This window comes from Schistocerca gregaria, chromosome 5 (genome assembly GCF_023897955.1).
Source record: "Schistocerca gregaria isolate iqSchGreg1 chromosome 5, iqSchGreg1.2, whole genome shotgun sequence".
Lineage (NCBI taxonomy): Eukaryota > Metazoa > Arthropoda > Insecta > Orthoptera > Acrididae > Schistocerca > Schistocerca gregaria.
In genome coordinates, this window is record NC_064924.1 from 432,357,225 (window position 1) to 432,366,092 (window position 8,868).

The following is an 8,868-nucleotide window of genomic DNA, read 5'->3' on the forward strand; positions in this document are numbered from 1 at the left end:
CAGACGGCCGCCAGGGTCGTTCTTTTGTGAGGGCAGCAGTGACACAACGTGCAACTACCACAGAATAGATAAGAGGGCTTGTGAGCCCAGACGCGTCGACAGCAGCTGTTGCGAATCGGTTATTAACGGAGGGACTACTGGCACGCACACCTCCAGCCCATATCCCACTCATGCCACAACATCGAGTTGCACAGTACGGCTGGTGCCATCAAAGGATCACTTGGAAGATGGAATGTCACGCTGGGGTCTTCAGAGATGAAAGCAGATTCGGTCAGTGTGTGCAGAATGTGGTTATACCTGTTCTCTTACTGTTCTCCAACAGGGAGAGGATATGTTTTTTCCAACAGTATCATGCTCGCCCACCCACTGCCCTTCCAACTTAGCAGCTTCCCTGGTCAGCACGACCTCCAGACTTGTCTTCTATCGAGCACTTGTGGGATATGATGGGACCAGAAGTGACTTGTACGAACTGTCAACCAACAGTTGTTACAGCACTATATGAAAAGGTAGAGCAGGCACAGCAAGATGTTTCCCACTACAGTACTCGCTCTCTGCACGATCGACTGGATGCTAGAGTTCGTTGATACCTGGTACCTCAGAACTGCTTGTACTACTGACTCGCAAATGTAAATTTTTCATGTACTGCATATGCAGTGTTACAACAATAAATCTTGAGTGAATTACAAGCCTCTAAAAGAAAGTACTGATTTTTTGTCCGCCATTGTATGCGAAAACAGGATAAACATAAACAGATCAGTGCTACAACTGCAGCAAAACTAGTTATCAGACACTCGGATAGCGATCAGCCTTCATATCAGTGGGGACAAGAACTGTCCTGGCCAGCCGTAAGCTGAATCACATGAGATTCGCTACTATGGCTAAGTGACCAACAACTGAAGCTGTTACTAGACATTAGTGACAAAAGACGTGCAGTCTGGTTTGATGCGGCCAGATGCGGCCTGCCATGATTTCCTCTCCTGTGCCGACCTCTTCATCTCATAGTTGCAACTTTCATCCACAGTTACTTGCTGGATGTATTCCAGTCACAATCTTCCTCTACAGTTTTTGCCTTCTACATATCCCTCTAGTACCATTGTAGTCATTCCTTGATGTCTTAAGAGATATCCTATCATCCTGTCCCTTCTCCTTGTTAATGTTTTCCACATATCTCTTTCCTCTCCAGTTCTACGTAGAACCTCCTCATTCTTTACCTTATCACTCCACCTAACTCTCAACATTCGTCTGTAGCACCACATGTGAAATAGTTCGATTCTCTTCTGTTCCGATTTTCCCACAGTCTATGTTTCACTACCACACAATGCTCTGTTCCAAACGTACATTTTCAGAAATTTCGTCTTCAAATTAAGGCCTGTGTTTGATACTAGTAGACTTATCTTGGCCACGAATGTCCTTTTTGCCAGCGCTAGTCTGCTTTTGATGCGCTCGTTGCTCTCCCCATCATTGGTTATTTTGCTGTCTAGGCAGCAGAATTCCTTACCTTCATCTACTTCTTGACCATCAATCCTGATGTTAAGTTTCTCGCTGTTCTCATTCCTGCCCTTCTCATTACTTTCGTCTTTCTTCTATTTACTCTCAGTCTACTTTCTATACTCATTAAACTGCCCATTCCATTCATAAGAACATGTAATACTTTTTTACGTTTCGCTCAGGATAGCAAAGTCATCAGCGAGTCTTATTACCGATATCCTTTCACCTTGAATTTTAATTCAATTCCTGAAACTTTTTTTTTATTTCCAGCATTGCTTCTTCGATGTTCCGGTACAGATGGAACAGTAGGGGCGAAAGACTACATGTCTGTCTTACACCATTTTTAATCCGAGCACTTCGTTCTTGGTCGTCCACTCTTATTATTCCCTTTTGGGTGTTGTACATATTGTATTTTATCCGTCTCTCCCTATAACTTACTCTTATGTTTCTCAGAATTTCAAACATTTTGCAGCAGTTTTACATTGTTGAACATTTTTCCCAGGGGGTCAACTCCTGTCAATGTGTCTTGATTTTTCTTCAGTCTTGCCTCCATTATCAACCGCAGCGTCAGAGTAGACTCTCTGGTGCCTTTATCTTTCCTAAAGCCAAACTGATCGTCATCTAACACATCCACAAATTTCTTTTCCATTCTTCTGTATATTATTCTTGTCAGCAACTTGGATGCATGAGCTATTAAGCTGATCGTGCGAGAATTCTCGCACTTGTCAGCTCTTGTAGGCTTCGGAATAGTATAGATGATAATTTTCCGAAAATCAAATGGTATGTCGCCACGCTCATACATTCTACACACCAACGTGAAGACTTGCATTGTTGTCACTTACCGAGATGATTTTAGACATTCTGATGGAATGTTGTTTATCCCTTCTTTCTTATTTGATCTTAATTCATCCAAAGCTCAGAATGAAATTTTCATTTTGCAGGGGAGTATGTGCTGACACGGAACTTCCTCGCAGATTAAAACTGTGTTCCGGACCGAGACTCGAACTCGGGACCTTTGCCTTTCCCGGGCAAGTGCTCTACCAACTGAGCTACCCAAGCACAACTTACGACCCGTCCTCACAGCTCCATTCCTCCAATACCTAGTTTCCTACCTTCCAAACTTCACAGAAGCTCTAGCGCGAAACTTGCAGAACAAGCACTCCTGAAAGATAGGATACTGCGGAGAAATGGCTTTGCCACGGCCTAGAGGATGTTCCCAGAATGAAAATTTCACTCTGCAGCGGAGTGTGAGCTGATATGAAACTTCTGGCAGATTAAAACTGCTAGAAGTTTCATCCAAAGCTGTCTTAAATTCTGGTTCTAACACTGAATCGACATCTCTTCAAAAATCAACTCTTGTCTCTTCTTCTATCACAGCAGACAAAACTCTCCAACTATCCGCTCACTCCTCTGCGTTTAACAGTGGAATTCCTGTTGCACTCTTAATGTTACACCCTAAATTTTAATTTCACCAACGGTTGTTTTGACTGTACTGTATGCCGAATCAGTCCTTGCGACAATCATTTCTCGTGCAGTTCATTTCGTCTTAGCTTCCCTGGACTCCCTATTTATTTCATTCCTCAGGTGACTTGTATTTCTGTGTTCCTAAATTTCCTTGAACATTTTTGTGCTTCCTTCTTTCATCGATTAATTGAAGTATTTTTTCTGTTACCCATGATTTCTTCGCAGTTACCTTCTTTGTACCTATGTTTTTCTTTGCAACTTCTGTGACTGCCATTTTTAGAGGTGTCCATTCTTCTTCAACTGTACTGCCTAGCTAGCTACTCCTTATTGCCGTATCTACAGCCTTACAGAACGTTAAGAATATCTCGTCATTTCTTAGTTTTTCCGTGTCCCACTTCTTTGCATATTGATTCTTCTTGACTAATCTCTTAAACTTCAGCCTACTTTTAATCACTAGTACATTATGATCTGAGTCTATATCTTCTCCTCTGTGCACCTTACAATCCAATATCTGCTTTCGGAATCTCTGTTTTGATCATGATGTGATCTAACTGAAATCATCACGTATCACCTGGCCTCTTCCAAGTATACCTCCTCCTCTTGTGATTCTTAAACGGAGTATTCGCTATTACTAGGTGAAATTTATTACAGAAGTCAATTAGTCCTTCTCCTCTTTCATCCCTTGTCCCAAGAAAGTATTCTCCTGTACCTTTTCTTCTTATCTTTCCCCCACAACTGCATTCCAGTCCCCCACGACTACTCGATTTCCATCTCCCTTTACGCACCGGTACTTTATTACCATTTCAATACCTTCATATACTTTCGCTATCACTTCGTCTTCAGCTTGCGTTGTCATTATGTATACCTGACCTATTGTTGACGGTGTTGGTTTGCTGCCGATTCTGATGAAATGGAATACTCAGACTCTTACCCACGTGGAATTGGTCTTGGTGGCTGAAACGAGTCGTTATGTCAGAAAAAAACTTGGCAGTTAATGCTGTTGTATGTTTCTAAATGAATTTTTGTTGCTGTTTTTAACTAAACAGGCTTCAACTTGTAGCACTTTGAGTCACTCACTTTCCTGTCCTACTTGCAAACCGAGCGGGGGGCCGAAAATTGCTGTCTATATGGCTCCATACTTGCCCTAATTTCTTTGACTTTATCTTCGCGATCTTTACGCGAAATGCAGTGTGTTGTTGTTGTCTTCAGTCCTGAGACTGGTTTGATGCAGCTCTCCATGCTACTCTATCCTGTGCAAGCTGCTTCATCTCCCAGTACCTACTGCAACCTACATCCTTCTGAATCTGCTTAGTGTACTCATCTCTCGGTCTCCCTCTACGATTTTTACCCTCCACGCTGCCCTCCAATGCTAAATTTGTGATCCCTTGATGCCTCAAAACATGTCCTACCAACCGATCCCTTATTCTAGTCAAGTTGTGCCACAAACTTCTCTTCTCCCCAATCCTATTCAATACCTCCTCATTAGTTACGTGATCTATCCACCTTATCTTCAGTATTCTTCTGTAGCACCACATTTCGAAAGCTTCTATTCTCTTCTTGTCCAAACTAGTTATCGTCCATGTTTCACTTCCATACATGGCTACACTCCAAACAAATACTTTCAGAAACGACTTCCTGATACATAAATCTATATTCGATGTTAACAAATTTCTCTTCTTCAGAAACGCTTTCCTTGCCATTGCCAGTCTACATTTTATATCCTCTCTACTTCGACCATCATCAGTTATTTTGCTCCCCAAATAGCAAAACTCCTTTACTACTTTAAGTGTCTCATTTCCTAATCTAATTCCCTCAGCATCACCCGATTTAATTTGACTACATTCCATTATCCTCGTTTTGCTTTTGTTAATGTTCATCTTATATCCTCCTTTCAAGACACTGTCCATTCCGTTCAACTGCTCTTCCAAGTCCTTTGCCGTCTCTGACAGAATTACAATGTCATCGGCGAACCTCAAAGTTTTTACTTCGTCTCCATGAATTTTAATACCTACTCCAAATTTTTCTTTTGTTTCCTTTACTGCTTGCTCAATATACAGATTGAATACCATCGGGGAGAGGCTACAACCCTGTCTCACTCCTTTCCCAACCACTGCTTCCCTTTCATGCCCCTCGACTCTTATGACTGCCATCTGGTTTCTGTACAAATTATAAATAGCCTTTCGCTCCCTGTATTTTACCCCTGCCACCTTTAGAATTTGAAAAAGAGTATTCCAGTCAACATTGTCAAAAGCTTTCTCTAAGTCTACAAATGCTAGAAACGTAGGTTTGCCTTTTCTTAATCTTTCTTCTAAGATAAGTCGTAAGGTCAGTATTGCCTCACGTGTTCCAACATTTCTACGGAATCCAAACAGATCCTCCCCGAGGTCTGCATCTACCAGTTTTTCCATTCGTCTGTAAAGAATTCGCGTTAGTATTTTGCAGCCGTGGCTTATTAAACTGATAGTTCGGTAATTTTCACATCTGTCAGCACCTGCTTTCTTTGGGATTGCAATTATTATATTCTTCTTGAAGTCTGAGGGTATTTCGCCTGTCTCATACATCTTGCTCACCAGCTGGTAGAGTTTTGTCATGACTGGCTCTCCCAAGGCCGTCAGTAGTTCTAATGGAATGTTGTCTACTCCGGGGGCCTTGTTTCGACTCAGGTCTTTCACTGCTCTGTCAAACTCTTCACGCAGTATCGTATCTCCCATTTCGTCTTCATCTACATCCTCTTCTATTTCCATAATATTGTCCTCAAGTACATCGCCCTTGTATAAACCTTCTATATACTCCTTCCACCTTTCTGCCTTCCCTTCTTTGCTTAGAACTGGGCTGCCATCTGAGCTCTTGATATTCATACACGTGGTTCTCTTCTCTCCAAAGGTCTCTTTAATTTTCTTGTAGGCAGTATCTATCTTACCCCTAGTGAGATAAGCTTCTACATCCTTACATTTGTCCTCTAGCCATCCCTGTTTAGCCATTTTGCACTTCCTGTCGATCTCATTTTTGAGACGTTTGTATTCCTTTTTTGCCTGCTTCATTTACTGCATTTTTATATTTTCTCCTTTCATCAATTAAATTCAATATTTCTTCTGTTACCCAAGGATTTCTAGCAGCCCTCGTCTTTGTACCTACTTTATCCTCTGCTGCCTTCACTACTACATCCCTCAGAGCTACCCATTCTTCTTCTACTGTATTTCTTTCCCCTATTCCTGTCAATTGTTCCCTTATGCTCTCTCTGAAACTCTGTACAACCTCTGGTTCTTTCAGTTTATCCAGGTCCCATCTCCTTAATTTCCCACATTTTTGCAGTTTCTTCAGTTTTAATCTACAGGTCATAACCAATAGATTGTGGTCAGAGTCCACATCTGCCCCTGGAAATGTCTTACAACTTAAAACCTGGTTCCTAAATCTCTGTCTTACCATTATATAATCTATCTGATACCTTTTAGTATCTCCAGGGTTCTTCCACGTATACAACCTTCTTTCATGATTCTTAAACCAAGTGTTAGCTATGATTAAGTTGTGCTCTGTGCAAAATTCTACTAGGCGGCTTCCTCTTTCATTTCTTAGCCCCAATCCATATTCACCTACTATGTTTCCTTCTCTCCCTTTTCCTACACTCGAATTCCAGTCACCTATTACTATTAAATTTTCGTCTCCCTTCACTATCTGAATAATTTATTTTATTTCATCGTACATTTCTTCAATTTCTTCATCATCTGCAGAGCTAGTTGGCATATAAACTTGTACTACTGTAGTAGGTGTGGGCTTCGTATCTATCTTGGCCACAATAATGCGTTCACTATGCTGTTTGTAGTAGCTTACCCGCATTCCTATTTTCCTATTCATTATTAAACCTACTCCTGCATTACCCCTATTTGATTTTGTGTTTATAACCCTGTAGTCACCTGACCAGAAGTCTTGTTCCTCCTGCCACCGAACTTCACTAATTCCCACTATATCTAACTTTAACCTATCCATTTCCCTTTTTAAATTTTCTAACTTACCTGCCCGATTAAGGGATCTGACATTCCACGTTCCGATCCGTAGAACGCCAGTTTTCTTTCTCCTGATAACGACATCCTCCTGAGTAGTCCCCGCCCGGAGATCCGAATGGGGGACTATTTTACCTCCGGAATATTTTACCCAAGAGGATGCCATCATCATTTAATCATACAGTAAAGCTGCATGTCCTCGGGAAAAATTACGGCTGTAGTTTCCCCTTGCTTTCAGCCGTTCGCAGTACCAGCACAGCAAGGCCGTTTTGGTTAATGTTGCAAGGCCAGATCAGTCAATCATCCAGACTGTTGCCCCTGCAACTACTGAAAAGGCTGCTGCCCCTCTTCAGGAACCACACGTTTGTCTGGCCTCTCAACAGATACCCCTCCGTTGTGGTTGCACCTACGGTACGGCCATCTGTATCTCTGAGGCACGCAAGCCTCCCCACCAACGGCAAGGTCCATGGTTCATGGGGGGAAATGCAGTGTGCTGCCATTTTAATGCAGTGTGGTGGCAGCAAAATCGTTCTGCGGCCAGCCGCAAACGCCGGTTCTCTAAATTTTCTCAGTAGTTTTCGCGAAAAGAATGTCGTCTTCCCTCCAGGGATGTCCAACTGACTACACGAAGCATTTCCGTAATATTTGTGCGTTCACCGAAGCTACCAGTTACAAATCTAGGAACACACCCCTGAATTGCTTCAATGTCTTCCTGCAGTCCAACGTGGTGGGGGATCCCAAACACTCGAGTGGTACTCGAGAATGGGCCGCATTAGTGTATCATACGCGACCTCCTTCTTAGCTACACTTTCCTAAAACTTTCCCAACAAACCGACTGATCATTTGCCTTCCCTTATACAGTCCTTAAGTTTAATGGTTCAAATGGTTCTAAGCACTATGGGACTTAACATCGGAGGTAATCAGTCCCCTAGACTCAGAACTACTTAAACCTAACTAACCTAAGGACATCACACACATCCATGCCCGAGGCAGGATTCGAACCTGCGACCGTAGCAGCAGCGCGTTTCCAGAATGAAGCGCCTAGAACCGCACGGTCACAGCGGCCGGCAATCCGTAAGTGCTCACTCCATTTCATATCGGGTTGCAACGTTACGCTAGCTATTTAATCGACGTGACTGTAGCAAGCAGGACACCACCAATACTGTAATTCGAACACGGCAGGGTTATTTTTCCTATTTATATGCATTAACTTACATTCTTATACATTTAGAGCAAGTCACCATTCATCACACCAAACAGAAATTAGGTATTGCAGTAGTCTTTGGACTTGCATACACGTCTGAAGGAATATTGCATCGTGATTCAGAATAACACAAGCACTGCAGTATCGTATTTATCCGCCGACACTGGGAAAGCAACTTTAAAGTAAAATGTCTCCCCTGTACGAGAAAATATATAACGGATGTAGGGCACAAGTTGTAGATGCAGGTTGAAGACATATTGAAGTTTGGGTGTGGCCGTGAGTCGTGCACGGATAGCCAAATGGTAAGGCAACTGCTCGCCATAAGCGGGAAATCGGGTTCGAGTCAGGATCTAGCAAACATTTTCATTGTTGTCATTCCATTCTGCAGCTAACTCGTTGCCCGTAGTCGCAATTGTGGGTACATTTAATGTAAACAGAAGTTCTATCCAAATCATCCGTTGTCCTCCAATAGGCGCACAACTTCAACACTCTCCCGTACGCTAGAGCGTCATTTGCAAACATTCTCAGATGCTGCTCACACTGTCCATCACTTTATTTGTGTGTGAAGAGAATAAGAGTGATCCTATCACACGTCGCTTCTCATTGACGAACACTCGCCGTCCAAGACAATGTACTGGGTTCTATTAGTTTAGGAATCTTCTAGCGTTCACATATCTAGGAACCCATTCCTTGTGATCGGACCTTCGTTAACCG

At 42.6% G+C, this 8,868-nt stretch overlaps 1 non-coding gene across 1 annotated transcript; it reads right to left on the reverse strand.

The window, feature by feature from the left end:
• Positions 1–2,472: 2,472 nt before the first annotated feature.
• Positions 2,473–2,547, reverse strand: Trnas-gga (transfer RNA serine (anticodon GGA)). The gene has a single exon. It is a non-coding gene; the product is annotated as a tRNA-Ser (tRNA).
• Positions 2,548–8,868: the final 6,321 nt, after the last annotated feature.